Source organism: Spermophilus citellus, assembly GCF_964194105.1.
Source record: "Spermophilus citellus genome assembly, chromosome: 2".
Taxonomy (NCBI): Eukaryota; Metazoa; Chordata; class Mammalia; order Rodentia; family Sciuridae; genus Spermophilus; species Spermophilus citellus.
The window spans coordinates 185,525,141-185,541,915 of NC_138183.1; the positions used below are offsets into that span (position 1 = coordinate 185,525,141).

General features: G+C 37.1%; 1 pseudogene across 1 annotated transcript; it reads left to right on the plus strand.

Moving 5' to 3' along the window:
* Window positions 1-940: 940 nt before the first annotated feature.
* LOC308641699 (ubiquitin-conjugating enzyme E2 E1-like) lies at window positions 941-11,106 on the plus strand (annotated as a pseudogene). The gene is made up of 3 exons: window positions 941-1,027; window positions 4,255-4,343; window positions 10,512-11,106. The product of its transcript is annotated as a ubiquitin-conjugating enzyme E2 E1-like (transcript).
* The last annotated feature ends 5,669 nt before the right edge of the window (window positions 11,107-16,775 follow it).

The window sequence follows — 16,775 nt, forward strand, 5'->3', positions numbered from 1 at the left end:
CTCTTAATTTTTAATTCTCAAATTTCATCTCTCATTATTATATAATATCTTTCATTAAAATGTTTTCCAGATGATATTAATTTAAGGAAAACTATGTTTACATCATCAAACTAAATGCATTTTAAACAAGTTGATGGAAGGAAAGTCTTGAGTTACATTACAAATACAACTTGTAGAGTTGTCAGAATCACATGAAATATGTCTGCCCTAGGTGCCAGAATCTCTTCCTTGAAAATTCCTTAGACTACTGGGAAAGACAGATAAGACAGATAGCTGTGCAATCACCTGAGCCTAGAACTACCAGGAGGATGTGCAACTAGCAAGACTGTTATAATTTGGCTATGAGGTGCCCCTCAAAGCAAGAATGTTCAGATTTGAAATAATTAGATTATGAGAGATTTTACCTAATCAGTAGATTGATCCACTTGAATGGATTAATTGGGTGGTAATTTTTGGTACAGCTGGAGAAAGTAGGTCACTGGGGGCATATCTTTGGAGTTTATACTTTGTCCCTGGCACCTTGCATGCTTTTTGTCTCTGTCAGTCTGTCTTTCTTCTTCGTCTTCGTCTTCATCTTCATCTTCGTCTTCGTCTTCCTGGCTGTCATGAGCTGAGCAGCTTCCTCTACCACGCTCTTCCACTGTGATATTCTGCCTCATCTTGGGCCCAGAGCTATGGAGTTGTGCAACCATAGACTGAACCACTGAAAACATGAACCCAAATAAACTTTTCTAAGTTGTTCTTTTCGGTCTTTGGTCACAGTGATAAAAAGCTGACACATCGGGAGGGTGAGAATTTGCTGAGGAAAATTTCCAGGAAAGCTGAACAGCTGAGCTGAAAATTTTTTTATGGCAGGTGAAATATACCAGGGTGAAAAGTTTTTAAAGAAGGAAAAATATATGCAAAATATACATAAATACACAGTGGTAAGAAAGAGATAATGGCCCATCTTGAAGGTCTGAGTGGTCCAAGTGGGTGTATGGTGAGTTATGGTTATGGTAATCCTGTGAAAATGGCCTACTGGCAGGTAGAAACAGAGCATAAAAGCCTTGTAGAGCATGACAGGGTGTCTAGACTTGACCAAAGACCATGTGGTATCGTAAAGGGGCATAAAGTTGACACTAGTCCATGGACAAAACTTTTCTGTATTTGTAATTGGAAAGAACAGGAGTAAAATATCAAAACAAATCCTACAGCTGTCGAATCCTCAGCTCTAGGTAACTTCATGACTATGGTGACCGGACACCAGAGAAAAGTCTAGGATTCAAAGTTTTGGCTTACAAGATTGCGTAGATCATGATACCATTTACTCATTCACTTGGTTTTTCATTCAATAAATAGTAATTTAGCATGCACCACTATTAGCTAGTTGTCCAAGCATTATGGATAAGAGATGAATAATAGACTATGGACTTGAATACCGGGAGCTCACACACTAGCAGGGAAGACATAATGCACCATGTATTCAAGGGGAAAAGTTTACTCCAGCAAAGAGGACATTGCAAGCAAAATCATGATGCTTTCAAAAAAACCACAAATAGTTCAGTATGATTCAATAGTTCAGTATGAGGTAGTTGAGAAATGAGGATGGAATGTGGTGTTTAAACATGATTCTACTGACCATGCTAAGGACTCTGGATCCTTTTAGGCAAATCAGTAGTTCTTCTTTAAGACAGTAGACTTCAAATGTGTTTCTGATGTCTGGGCTCACCCCAGGCCTCCTGAGTTAAAAAGCTGAAAAGTGAGACTCCCATGAATGTTATATTCAAAGCTCTATGGACCAATCTGATGAAAAGTCACTGTGGGCAATGGTGGAACCATTGAAAGTTTTAAGCTGTTTTTCAATGCCTCATAGCGTTTTCTTGCTCTTCTATTTTTGTGGTGTGACATACACTTAAGTCAGAAAATACAAATTGGATCATGATTACTGCCCAACTTTGTAATAATCAGTTGCCACTTTCCTATCAGATGCACAGAATCAATAAAATTTGATGACTATGGAAATATCCTTCTTTGTGGCTATATCTTTGCCAGAAACTGCATAATGTAAAAATGACCATGAATGATTTTTTCAAAACCACTTTAGTTATAAAATCTTCTCCAAGTATATAATTGAAAAATTCAATAGACTTTTAATGAGTTAGGAAATGTTGGCACTTGTGTTATTCCTTTCAATGTGCTCCGTCATTTGTGGGGAAATGTCTCATAATGTTTGGTAAATAGAAGAAACAAAAGTGATGTCTATACTCTTGTTATCCAAATATATAAGCTATTGAAACTGAAGACAAGAAATGAAATGATTATTTCAAGCAGAAAAATGGATAATCTCCTATCCCTGATGAAATTGCAGTGAGAACATAACCACATACTTAGGAAATGGGCGGCTCACTCTACATCACAGTGTGAGATTTCAAAAACTGCAGAGATGCCTGGATTTCACTTCTCAACTCCAAGTGGCATTGAACGTAATTAAAATCAGCATATTGACTAGGAGAGTGAGTAAAATATTGAGAAAGAGAGTAATCAGCTGGATTTACAGAAGTTCCTTCTGTTTTCATTGTTTTAGGAACTACTAGCATTATTTGAAATAAAGGAAATAAAGAATCACAGAATTACATGGCTAGAGAAACTAAAGAATCATTCAGTTTAGTATTCATTCATACTCTAATCCAATTTCTTGAAAAGAATCCTGCTTTTAATTTAATCTTTAGCTTATTAGATAGTGACTTCTATATAGTCAGTGTTTAATAGATATGGGTTGAATTAATAAATATTCAAATCACTTTAATAGAATCCATTCAAATGGTTTCCCAGCTCTTTCTTTTATACCTCTGGCAATGGAGACATGACACTGTTCAGACAGCTCTGTTTCAATGCTTTTCTTACTTTTAAGCATATACCATTGTGGTAGAGAATATGCATTTTTGGATATCAGCGATCCTGAGTTAGAATCCACTGTTCATCAGTCATAAATTACTAACAAATAATTTAACTGCTCTAAGCCTCTGTTTTTTCATCCACAGAATGAAACCCACCACTTGCATCATTGTCAGGATTAAATGAAATGATTCATATAAAGTACTTAGCACATTGCCTGATGGATAATAATTGCTTAATAAATGTTAGTTTATTTTTAATAACAGTAATGCCCCATACATTGGTCTTAGATCTCTTCTGTGGAGCCATACAGAAGAAATCAATTTCATCTTTCAACCCAAAGCCTTTCAAATATGGGAAAATGTTCATACTATTTATGTAGGTAGAGGTGAAGACTATAAAGTAGATAATTTTAACATGAATCATATGCCACAGGATTTAATATTCTAAGGCCCATTTTCACCACTCCTGATACTTATCACAGTTACTGTAGTATACATATATTTATTGAAGTATCCTAAATATATCTTAATTTCTTTCTCTGTGTACAACATGGAAACAATGACCTGACCCTTAAGTAGGAATGAAAATTTTTCAGTGAGATGATCTAGGTAGATCAATTTGTTTGGGATTTGACTTAATTCTTTTCCATAATTTTTAGGTTGTTTCTTAATAACAGCAGTTGTCCACATTTGCATGTCCCCACATAGGCTATATAATTCCTCTTCTTTGGCACAGAACTTCATCCATTTGTATTGTAAGATGTGCATAGACTTTACAATCAGGCAAGCATATAGGTCTGTTAGGAGTCTGGTAGCACATTTTCTTAGGCAAGTTACCCTCTTGAAGCTTCACATTCCCATTGATGAAATAGGTAGTAGGCTAGTCACATTGAATTTGTGAGATATTATGAGAAAATAATAATTGTAGCTAGCACTTATTACCACATATTATGTGCCAGTTATTACCACTATATATACTGACCACTCTGAATTTCATTAACTGCTCTGAAAGGTAGAAACTCTATTTTCACATATGTAATGGGTCAGAGTGTCACTTTCAAGTATCTTTCTCCTGTTGCAAAATTTCACAGGAGTGTTTCAATTTCATGGTGAAGAAAAGAGGCAATATCGTTAAAAACAGAGGTTCTGTGTCAGATTTTTGGGGGACTTACTCTAGTCCTCTCAAATCCTAACTTTATGATATTGGGCAAATTATTTGACTTTTTAAAATTGTAACTTGTTTATTTGTAAAGTGGGAATGATAACATCACTACCTCATAGGATTTTGTGAGGTAAATGAAATAAGACATTTTAAGGCATAGCACATAGTAGGTTCCATGTGATAATGAGAGCTAACACTTTAATTGTATGTCAGCTGCCATGTGAATTGCTCTCTGTGCCATCCACTGTCCAGCAGCAGATGGATAGGTGGCCAAGAGACCAAAAAAGACCCAGAGTTGCGATGTAAGACATAAGGTTTTTTAAGAAATCCTTACAGGGAGGACCCAGTGGCAACAGGCTGGGCAGGTGCTTTGCCAGAAAGTCCATTAGCTATGGACTTTCTGGTGTACAGGTGCACCTGTTTCACATGGTACTTTGCCAGAATATAGTGCCTTTATGACCCCACCATGCTTTTTCCAGTGGCAGGCAGCTGAATGAGCCTTTCTCTGTCCACAGTTCTCTGATCCACACCAGGTGTTTTATAGGTGAAATTACAGAAGCAGCATCAACTTTGCTTGTTTAGTCCCACTGTATGACCAGCATCTCAAAGAACTTGGTGTGCATGCAAGAAAACAGCTTTCTACAGATACCATTAACTTGTTCTGACTCCCACCATATGTGAAAGAAAGCCAGTGCTTTTTAAGATAATACTTTCTTGTACATTCTAGACCAGACTCATTCTCATTGTTCTCTTAACTTGGCTAGATTCTTGGAAATGAAGAGGGGCCTTCAGAGACATGGAATTTAATTGTCTTTTATGCAAGGATGACACCTCTCTATGTTAACTCATTTATTAATCAAAACAACTCTATGAGGTAAGAACTGTATTTTGCCTTATTTTTTTAGGTGAAAAATTGAGGAAGAGATAGATTAAGTTACTTACCCACGTATAGGGACAAATAATAAAGGGATTGGATCAAACATACGAGGGACATATATGTGTGCATGGGCACATGTATGTGTGTGTGTGGGGGGGAGGTGTACTCTGAAAATCAACAAAGAAAGCACAAATAGAAAAAATGGAACCAGGGAAATGATAGCACCATATACTAGGGGTGTTATGGAGCTTCTCATTCTGTTAGAAGTTGCTATTAGGCATGTAAATTGGTTTAGCTACTTATGAAGACAGTTTTCTTTATCCTACCAGGTTCAATTATTCATTTACCTCCTGATCCAGCAAAACCACATAGAGGTGTAAATACCTAAAAGAAGCTCCTACTTCCATACAGAGGGAGTGATACCAGCTATTTACAATGGCTATTTTTACAATAGTAGAAACATGTGAAATGGCTCCAGTGATAAAACAACAGGGAAATAGGAAGTGGACTATTGCATAAGCATCAAAGTGAATTGACTATGATGACCTGTGAAAATGTGGGGGAACGTTAGCAAATACAATATCAAGTTTGAAATAAATGCCCAAATATTACTTGTCAGTGGTTCTATTATTTTAAAGTTGAAAACGATAAAGTAAAAATGTTTTTAGAATATGCAAATACATGATAAAATAGAGAAACAAAAGAAAATCAAGGGACTATTGATACAATTCATTAGGATTACTATCTTGGATGAAGTTAGACAGGAAAAATGGTTATGGGAGTGTTCAAAGGTTAGATGTACGTTATAGTTATGGTCTTAAATTTTGTTTTCAGTGATGAGCTCATGGGTTTCTATTACATCGTTAATAAATAAGTGAATAAACAACTCTATATAAAGCAATGATAAAAGTATGTTATGAATATAGATTTATTATTATTCCAAGTTTGTTTACCTGGCATCCCAAAAGAGGGCACAAAAAATAATCCCAGGCCATTTGAATGTAGGTCTCAACAGGTATACTATATTATCACTATTTTTTCCTTATTATTACAAATTATAAAATTAAATAGTTGTTTAAATATAATTCACAACAGATATTGTGAATTCTGTGCCTACTGAAGTGAATCCAAGAGGCAACGTTCCCTCATTGAACTTACATTTTCCCAAATTTCTTGCAAGCCAATCCTGGGCACTGAGACAAGGCAAGAAGTCTAGTGACAAAACTCTAGGAAAGTTTTCCTTCTTTCTAAAAAGAATGTATTGTTGTTCTTATTTGGGAACCTAGAAAGATACAGCAGCCTCTTTAAATTATTGCATGAGCTACCTTTAGATCAAAACCAATATGTTGAGGATGGAAAAAAACCCTGTCTTTAAGAACATTGAGTAACTGAATTAACCAACTCTGGAATCACCTTATTTAGGATTTATATGAATGGTTTCATGAAACAATAAATTTGTCTTATTGCTTAAGTCATTTGAATTGGACTTTCTATCATTTTCTACCCAGAACTTTTATCTGAAAAAGAATTTAGTACCAGGAGTGAAATATTGCAAGAACAGGCCCTAAAGTTTTGGGGGGGGGGAGAGAGAGAGAGAGAGAGAGAGAGAGAGAGAGAGAGAGAGAGAGAAAGAGAAAGAAGAGAGAAAAAATCACGATGTTCTTGATATCTTTAAATATCCCTTAAGGGAATTAAGTTCTTCTAGAACAGTGATAGGAACTCTAAGAAGATGTGGTGCATCATAAAGAAGCTTTTTTAGATACAGAAGAGCCCTGCCTTGCATGAGTAATAAAACTGGCACCTGTAGACACCTGTTGGTTAAGCTATGGCGAGAAAGCTCTAACTGCTGCTCCTCTGTGAGGCCTTCTTTAAATAAGAAAAGGAAATTGTGTGTGTGTGTGTGTGTGTGTGTGTGTGTGTGTGTGTGTGTGTTCATGTGTTTTCTACCAGTCCCAGTCCCTAACTTATCTACCTTGTGTTTGGTTCCATGAAAAATACAAAAACAGAAAAAGATCCAAGGAACCTGAGAAGGATCCACAGAACCTGATACGGATCCATAATAAGCCAAATATCCCACAAGTAAGAGTATAAAAATGGAATTGTAATTCTGAGGTATGAGAACTCATACCACCTCGAAGGAAAGAAAAGAACTGAGACTCCATGCCATTTTCTTCTCCTTGATAAACCTCTTGAATAGGCTCTCCATATCTGTCTATTTCTTTTTTCATCCCTGGGAATGAAAAGATCATGGGTTTATAAGTCAAGATTTCTCATGTTCTGATTCTTAGTAGCTGTGCTTGCAACTCACCACAATAGCTGAATGACCTTGGAAAATTTACTTTGCCTTTCTAAGCTTCAATGTTCTTGTGTCAAATGGGCATATTTAACATATTTCAAAGAGCAGATATAGAATTAAATGTTTGATACACAGTAGGATTAGGCAACCCTTCCCTATCTTTGATATATTTTTTTCCTCCTGCCTTTGCTAGACGTATTTAATCTTTCACACTTTTTTTCAGTTTTCTTTGCTTTTCTTTTTCTTTCTTTTTTTTTTGTGGGAGGGCGGTCTGCCCTCTGAAACATTCAAGCTACATTCTTCAAATGGTTACTGATTTTGCAGTCACTGTATTTTAACTTGCCATGTTTCCCACTTGACTTTTTGTTATCTAATGGGAAGAACTTTCACATTCATCTTTCCCTCTGGTCCTGAAATTTCCCCATTGATTTAGAACATCTTGGAGGATGTTTAAGCCAGTCAACTTGTCAGGCTTAATATGGAGAGTGAGTTCACTGCCTCATTCGCTGAATGTTTTCTGATTCTTATCCATTTTCTCTTCCATTTATGTTGAGCTAGAGTTAATGAGGTTTTGTTGGCATGATTTTCCTCCTTCTCTCCCTCTCCTTCCTCCTGTCTCCACCCCCCATTTTGTAATGTTTCTGAACCTTATTATATGCGCTAGAGAAATAGATTGCATAATACCCAATAACTTTATTGATCATTATGGGATGGTGATTAAAAACATGAGTTTGGTCCTGCCTCTAACAACTATTTACTGCCTGATCTTTTATAAACTATTTAACTTTCCTGAAAATGTGGATAATGTTTATATCTTCTCTAAGGAATTTCTGAGAAAACCGAATGAGTAAGTGCTTTACTTCACTTTTTGACATGTATCCAACAGATTTTTAAATCAGCATACTACAGTGATACAGCCACATCAATGTTTACAGCAGCACAGTTCACAATAGTTAAGCTATGGAGCCAATGTAGGTGCCCCTCAACAGGTGATGGAATAAAAAATATGGTATATATATACACAATGGAGCATTACTCAACCATAAAGAATGACTTTATGGTATTTTCTGGTAAATGAAGGAAACTATAGACTATCAGGCTAAATGAAATAAGTACTCAAAAGTCAAAGGTCTAATGGACGTCAATTCAAAATAAAGAAGGGAGTTAAAAAACAAAGAGAGAAAGGAAAAAAGAAAGAGAAGGAATTTCATCAAAATAAAGATCAGTGGAATAGATAAATGGGATTTAGCAAGAGAGAGAAGGGGTTAGAAAGGGAAGAACAGTAGAATGAATCTGAGCTTTCTTTTTTATTTGTTCTTTTTAGATATACATGACAGTAGAGTATATTTTGACATATATACATAGAGTATAACTTATTTTAATTAGAATCCCATTCTTGTGTTTAAACATGATGTGGAGTTACATTGGTGGTGTATTCATATATAAACATAGGAAAATTATGTCCATTTCACTCTACTGTTTGACTAAACTTTCATGTGTGGATGCATGCATGTGGCATGGTGAGTCCCAGCACTGGGTATACCTAAGAGACATTGGTTTTTAAATAAAAGTAAATTGTAAATGGATTGAAGAGGGATTGGTGGAGTGGAGGGAGGGTCACTGGGGACAGGAGTAGGGGGAAGTTCTGGGGACTAAATTGGAGTGGGTTCAGTTCCACGGTTTTGTGATAATGTCAGGGTATATCCTGGTGTTGAACATAACTAAGTCAAATAAAAATATATGTAAGAATGAAAAAAATGTTAGCCATTTCCACTCATCTCTGATTCATGGGGGTTTCTGCTAATACACAATTCTAAAAATTTACTATAAAAAGGCAGTTTTCATTTATTCAATCACCACTATGTGATGAATCCTGAATAATAATAGTAACAGCCACTGTTCATCTCTGACTAGATACTGGGCACTGTGCTGGGTGCTTTCCCTAAATGAATTCATAGGAGCAATTTAAATATCTGCACTAAGGTCACAGTGGGCTCATCATCCTGGGTCACATTATCTCACGTCCTCTTAAGAATTTGTGTTAATGATTCCCACAATTTATCCTCTCCCCAAAGGTGCATCCATTCAGCCATGAAAAGGTAACCATCTGTCCACCTTCTTCTCTTCCTAACCCATACTCAGATCTATCCTCTCTTCTAAACTACATTCTTCTCATTAGAGCCTCTTTACCTTATTGAACCCTCCACATAAGATTTTCTCCTTTTTTTTTTTTTTACTGTGAGTTAAATCTGGTTTTCCCCATAACAATATTTTTTCCCTTGGAGTTTTCCTAGTGGATCTGCTCATGGTTTGATATCCCAAGGAATCAGAAGTTGTGCCAGGATCATCCAGCTTCACAGAAGTGCTTCCTAGTATTCCTTTATCTTTTGTAAAAGCTCCTTTCTTGTGAGTTAGAGGTATGTAGAGGGTTCTAAAGCAACAGAAGATGGGGTGAGTTTCAGGGAATTTAATCTTTGACTACGGAGCTAGACATAAGAAAATCCAAGTCATGTCTTCTATTAATTGTGTGACCTTGGGCAAATTTAACTTTTAAAGTTTCAAATACACTATTTTAATAACTGGAATAAAATAAGTACCAACTTCATAGCATCCTCATATGGGAAAATGAGAGACTCTCCTTATACTGCTAAGTGCTGTGCAGGTATATATAAGGAAATTTCTGTGTCAGTAGCAATTATTATTTTATTCCTGTGCTTGCAATTATTTATTGAACATTTGGCATAGATACAATCTGGTGAAGGGTGCTTAATATTTGTTGGTCATGTCCCTTTAGATAAGGTAGATATTATTTTTAACTTTTGGCAAAAAGTTTTACTGTGAAGAAAGATGAAGGCAATAGCTAGAGGAGGGTAATATGAGAACAAAGAAAGTTTTCTTAAAAAAAAAACAGGAGATATGATAACATATAAACGATGATGTAGAAAAAACCCACTAGAGGAGAAGAGAAAAGTTGCAAGAGAGAGTAGGAGAGAATGAGGACAAGAGAGAGTAGAATCCAAATGTGAAGACCATTGTTAGCAGAATTCATGCTTTGTGGTTATAACAAGAGGGGAAGCCAAATGGCTACAGATTTGTATGTTTGATGAAGGGAAGGAATGGGAGCTTCTCAGGTGGTTTCTTCTCTCTCTCTCTCTCTCTTTAAAATAAAATACAGAAGCCATTGCCTGTTTAATAGTTTCTGTTGCTGTGCTTGAGTGGCCAGGCCCAGCCACAGCTGCAGCCGCAGCAGCACTGAGGAGCCAGACACAAAGAGGGGCCGTTTGTGGGGTGGGGTAGGGGATTTGCCCTGTTGGATGATGATTTGAGGGCCAGTGCCAGCTCCTCCTCCTCAACTTTGTCCTCCAACCAGCAAACCGAGAAAGAAACAAACACCCCTCAGAAGAAGGAGAATCGAGTCAGCATGAGCAAAAACTCCAAGCTTCTTTTCACCAGTGCCAAGGGGATTCAGAAGGAACTGGCAGACATCACTTTAGACCCTCCACCTAACTGCAGTGCTGGTCCCAAAGGTGATAACATCTGTGAATGGAGATCAACCATTCTAGGGCCTCCAGGATCTGTGTACGATGGTGGTGTATTTTTCCTCGATATCACTTTTACATCAGAATATCCCTTCAAGCCTCCAAAGGTTACATTTTGAACAAGAATCTATCCCTGTAATATTAATAGTCAAGGAGATATTTGCTTGGATATATTGAAAGATAATTGGAGTCCAGCACTAACCATTCCTACAGTTCTCCTTTCTATCTACTCACTTCTTACAGACTGTAATCCTGCTGATCCTTTGGTGGGAAGTATTGCCACTCAGTATATGACCAACAGAGCAGAACATAGCAGAATGGCCAGACAGTGAACCAAGAGATACGCTACATAAATTGGGTTTTCACAATTCTTACATTATTTGTCACAGAAGAGAGCTGCTTATGATTTTCATGGGGTGGGGGAGGGTGGGAGCTGGTAAAGAGTAGGGTATTTCTATAACAGATATTATTTAGTCTTATTTTGTTGTAACTTAAGGTATCTTGCTACAGAAGACAAAATTGGTAATAGCAACTTTTAAAACTGTCAATAGTTTTGCAATATTAGCTGAAATGTAGTACGGAAAAGAATGAACATTTAGACATTTGGGTTCAATTGCTTATAGTCAAATTTTAAAACAGCTTAATTTTGTACAGGTTACACATATGGTAATTTATGTAAAAGTCCTAAGACTACATACTTTTTGTTTAAAAAAAAATCTGGAATTTTTTCCCCTTCCTGAAAGGGCACATTCTTATTTAACAGTTTTTAGACATTGTCATCTCATATATATAAGACACCATGTAGGAGATCAGTAGTTAATGTATTTTATTTTATATGTAAATCTACTTAAAAGGTTTAAATCAGGACTTGTGAAAACCTGTAGTGAAATACCTTAAGCTGTTAGGGTGTGAAATAGGAGTCACTCAGTAGATTGGTTGTATGTTGCAGACTTCTTATGTCTGCATTTGTTACTGTGCTAATAAATAATATTAAAACAAATACAATAAAATACAAGGCCAATTACTATAAAAAAGGGTGAAGTATGAGATCTTTGAGAAACTGTAGGATTTTTGTCTAGTAGGAAGCTGAGTTTCTTGAAAGAATGAAGTAACATTGTGAAGTAATGTTGTTTGGTGGTAGTGTTCATGAATATATGATGAAAGCAATTTTCTCAGTTAGTGATGATCTTTAACAAATTCAGCTGGATGAATGAGGTGAGAAGGCAGATAGTTAACTGTATTCAGGGTTGGGATGAACACAGTTAAGGGTCACTGAAGCTGGAGAGTTAGGGATATTACTATGAGCTTTGGTAATGCCATGGGCTATGAATCTGGGTTGGGGTCTTCATGGTAGAAGGTTGCTGGTTAGAGAGAAAGTGGAAGGGTCATTGCATCCATGATTCCATTGAGGTTGAATATAGAGGTAGTAGAGCAAATAAGCTAGCACAGTAGGGGGTTGTGATTGATTAGTAAGCTATCAAATTACTGATTGTGGAGGAGATGCTGCTTCTGGCAATGGCATGTTGCAGACCACATGTAAGGTGAATGAGATATAAAGCTTTGTTGCAAATCCTTGAGATCTATGTGCTTTGTTACTGCAAAAAAAGCTGATTGTTTTAAGGAATTATGTGGAAGATTTGAACTTCTTCCCATTGCAGAAATCTCTGGGCCTTCAAAGAGCCCTGCTTGAAATCCATGGATACAGGCAAAACTCACTCTCAAAAAGAGTCTTAATAAAGAGTCTCAGTTTCAGGTATTTTCAAATGTATAAGATATGGGCATTAAAATTCAAGTAATGTCATCAGGGAAGTTAGGCCTTCTGCCTTGTTAACTGGTTCTCTTCCTTCTGGGTAAATCCTTAGCACTTACAGATTCAGACACTGTGGCATAAATTTTAAGTCAGATAGATCTGAAGTCTAATTCAACTTCTTTCACTGAACAGTTGTGCAACATGGGGTAAATTATCCTCTCCAAGCCTCAGCTTTTAATTCATAATATAGGCTGTCATGAAGATTAAATGACACAAGTTATCCAAAGCATTGAGCACACAGAATGACAGAATTCTATTTATTGAATCATGAGGTAGTAAGTATATCATAGTGCTTAAGAGCAAAGTCTGGTATCTTTTTCTGAGTTAGTTTCAATACTTATCAGCAAGCTCTTGAGCCTCAGCTTCTTCATCTGTAAAATAAGACAACAACAGGGCTTGCCTCACTGGGCTACCAGGAAGTTCATGTGAATTAATGTTTGTGAGGCAGTTGGAATTACATCCAGAGCATGTTTAGTGCTATATGCAAGCAGCGGCTTTTATTATTTTTGTTTATTTTTATTTTGCTACCTACTTGCGAGCTTCAACTCAAGGGTATAGAAATCTATATAAAACATTAATAAGGAGTTGAACAACCTTTACCTTTAGTGTTTATAGGCAATTAAGGAATATGATAAGCTAAATATTTAGTGTCCAGCCATCAGTAGAAAGAATGAACATGAATCAAATTGCTTTCCAGTGGAAAGTCCCTCCGGATAGTGGGTCTTAGAGGAGGAGGTTTTTGTTTACTAGACCGAGCAGTTCCCCACAAGAAAATAAACTGACTGCATGAATAGGGTGTATTAGAATGAGAGATGTCTTGCTCACTTTTTCTTTGCCTGGAAAACCTACAGAACAGATGGTGAGTGGCTTGGTGCTTGTGATGAGGATTACTGACTTTTAAGTGTCTGGGACAAGCTTCAGTGGAACCCAGAAGTACTGCCCCTTTCCTTTGCATTACTTCACCTCCTACAGCGTTAACTAAGAAGAGAACTGCTTATACAGTTCGTTCCCCCTCTACTCTGAGATCTTTCACTGTCTAGCACCTTTGCCCATGCTGTTCATCTTTCTGGAATACCCTGAAACCTTCTCTGTCTGAGACATACTTATTATCCGTTTAGACTAAGTTCACATATCACCTCTTTTGTGATGTCTTCCTGACATTCCCAGAGCAACTGCTCTGTGCATGGACAATATCTTTCTGTGTTCCCACAGCTTGTTGTCAAACCTCTTGAGCACGACTTACTGTCTTTAATTATTTAAGTGTCTATCTCTTCCACCAGACCTTGGAGTCCTTTGAAGATAGGGTCATGTTTATTCATACCAGCACTCCTATCCATGTTAAATAAGCCATTAGCCTGAGACTTCTCTGTACCATGACTTCTTGTGTAACAAAGTGTGACTTTACTATGCAAGCAAAAAAAAAAAAAAAAAAAAAAAGAAAAGAAAAAAGAAATCTGACATAGGAGTATATATATATTTTTTGTAACAAATATCCAGATTTCAGCCAATGATCAATAGCTGAGCTTCAGCCAATCACAGTCAGTTGATCATGTCATGCACAAGTAAGGCAAATGCCGCATCACACCATGTTCAAAACATTGTAGTAAATCAGGAGGCTTCTCTACTTTCTTCTAGGTTCAATCTAAAAAGCTCACTGTTCACATTGCTTTAACATCTTTTGGTTCTGAGTGGTGCTCAACTCATGAATGTTCTTTATTCAAATAAACTTTGTCAAATTTTATTTGTCTAAAGTTTTAATTTTAGTAGGCACTACTTTAGTGCTTGAAATACTTACTAGTGAGGGAATAAGCAGAAGAAAGAATAAATGTCATGGAAATGGCAGCCATAGATTGCAGTCTTAAAGCATAGGGAATAACAAGATAACTTCTTCACCAGGATGTACAAGGCCTGTGGCTGTGTTGTGTTGATGTCTTATGCTTTAGTGGTCATTGTGATCAGGTAGGAATCATGATTGAGTATGATAGCCATACATTACACTATGCTCCATTGGTCTAACACCCAGTAGAATTCACTCTTTTATGCTAACAGCTTGCATTTGAATTTGTGACTCAGGATCTAATTCAATCCTTTATTATACAATTAAACATTTTAATATTCAGTGATTAAGGTCTTACAACAATTTAAACTTCAATTAAAGAGCAGTTCCATAAAGATAAAAGTTAACTGGCTGTTTTAACATAGACCTAAAATCTTGTTCTGTAATTATTCTGATTCAATTTGAAAATCAGTTTTCCCAATGTAAATAGAGGAAATCAGCCCCACAAGGACTGACTTAAACTAGCCACATTCTTGATGTAGAAATCAGAATAGCCATTTATTAATTTATATGGACTGTAATGCCACATGGTTGAGATGAGTATTACCTGGTTATTTCTCCAAACAGGAAACAGTTTAGATGAGGTGTGAAAATAATATTCAAAAGATGGATTGACTCATAACAGAAAAAAACTATTGAGAGAATGGAGGGTAAAATTCAAGCTACCCTGATTTTATTACTTGATTGCTAGGAGCCACAAGCAAATAATATGATGCATGGCACTTTCGGTTGTAAGGTGATGCCAGCTAGCCATTGAGATGATATGATTATGTTAAGATTTACATTCATATGGAAATTGAACTCCTGCTGTTCACCTTGGCCTGCTACGGGACTCATGTTACGGGACTCCTGGAGAGTTCCCATTGGTTGGGGAAGGATAGTAGGAGGAAATTTTGGGGGAGGTCGGGCCCCCTGGTTCCGGTAGACGCGGCGCGTGGGTGGACCGGTTTTGGCTTGCCAGCACATAGGGAGTATTGGCGGCTTTTTCAAAAATAAAGTTTTGTTCCTGCTTGAGTGGCTCATGATTCTGTGCCCAGCCAGACTGAGGCAATTGGTGGCCTGGACGGGGAACGCCTGAAACTTACAGGTGAGTAAAATTGCTCGCCCCTGAGGGAAGGCGACAGAATGGGTGACCATTTCAAAAAACAATGTGTTCTTGTTTTGATTTATTTTGTTTTTATTTCAAGCTCCCTAGCCCTAGAATTTTCTCAGGCAAACTGGGAAAAATGGTTGGCTCAAGGTTTGAAGTTATTCGGCCCTGAGAAAGAGAAAATTGATATAACCATTCTCTGCTCCGTTTTTGTTTCATTCTGCTTCGGCTTTGTTTTATCCTATCTTATTGGGTTACGTTACCTTTATAGTAGATTAGAATCTAGTAAAAAACAAACCGAAAAACTGTTAAGTAAATTGTTAGAGGTCCAAACTATGGTAGAAAAAACGCTAGGTCAAGCAAAAGAGAAGGTCTCTCAAGCTAGTCAGACAGAGGAAAATTTAAAGAAAGAAAGCTTAGAGGAAAAACAGCCATCAGGTGGAGAATTACAACAGGAGGTTGCTACTTACTCCGTTCTATCACCAAAGGGCGTAATTCAACCAACAGCTCCATCTACAGCTGAGCGACCCTCAACTCCCGTAGTTGATGGACGGAATTCTGAGGCAGGACCCCAAAGATTAGCATGCCCTGTACTTGAGCAGGCAGGAGGGCAACGAATTCACCGTGCTTTAGATTTCAAAACAGTAAAGCAATTAAAGGAGGCTGTAACAACCTATGGGCCGCAAGCTCCCTTCACGGTAAGCATGGTCGAATCTGTTACCAACTTGGACATGACACCAGCAGATTGGGCTAACATGTGTTGATCTGTGCTAAATGGAGGACAATATTTGTTATGGAAGGTTGCCAATGAGGAATTTTGCATGGAGACAGCTAGGCGAAATGCAGAAGCCGGTTACCCTCAAAGAAATCTAGATATGTTATTAGGAAAGGGACCTTATGAGGGTCAAAGACAGCAAATTGAATATGACCCTGGCGTATATGCACAAATTGCTGTAGATGCAGTTAGGGCATGGAAAACTTTACAGGGGCATGGAGACTTACAAGGTCAATTATCTAAGGTAATACAAGGAACTATTGAACCTTACGCTGAATTTGTAGATAGGCTTATTCAAACAGCCTCTAGAATATTTGGAAATACAGAACAGGCAATGCCATTTATAAACCAACTGGCTTATGACCAAGCAAATTGTTGCTGCAGAGAGGTCATTAGACCATGGAGACATGAAGATTTAAACACATATATTAAATTATGTAGAGACATTAATGAACAAGGGCAAGTCTTAGCAGCAGTACAACAGGCTTTAGATGCTAGGCCAAAAACATG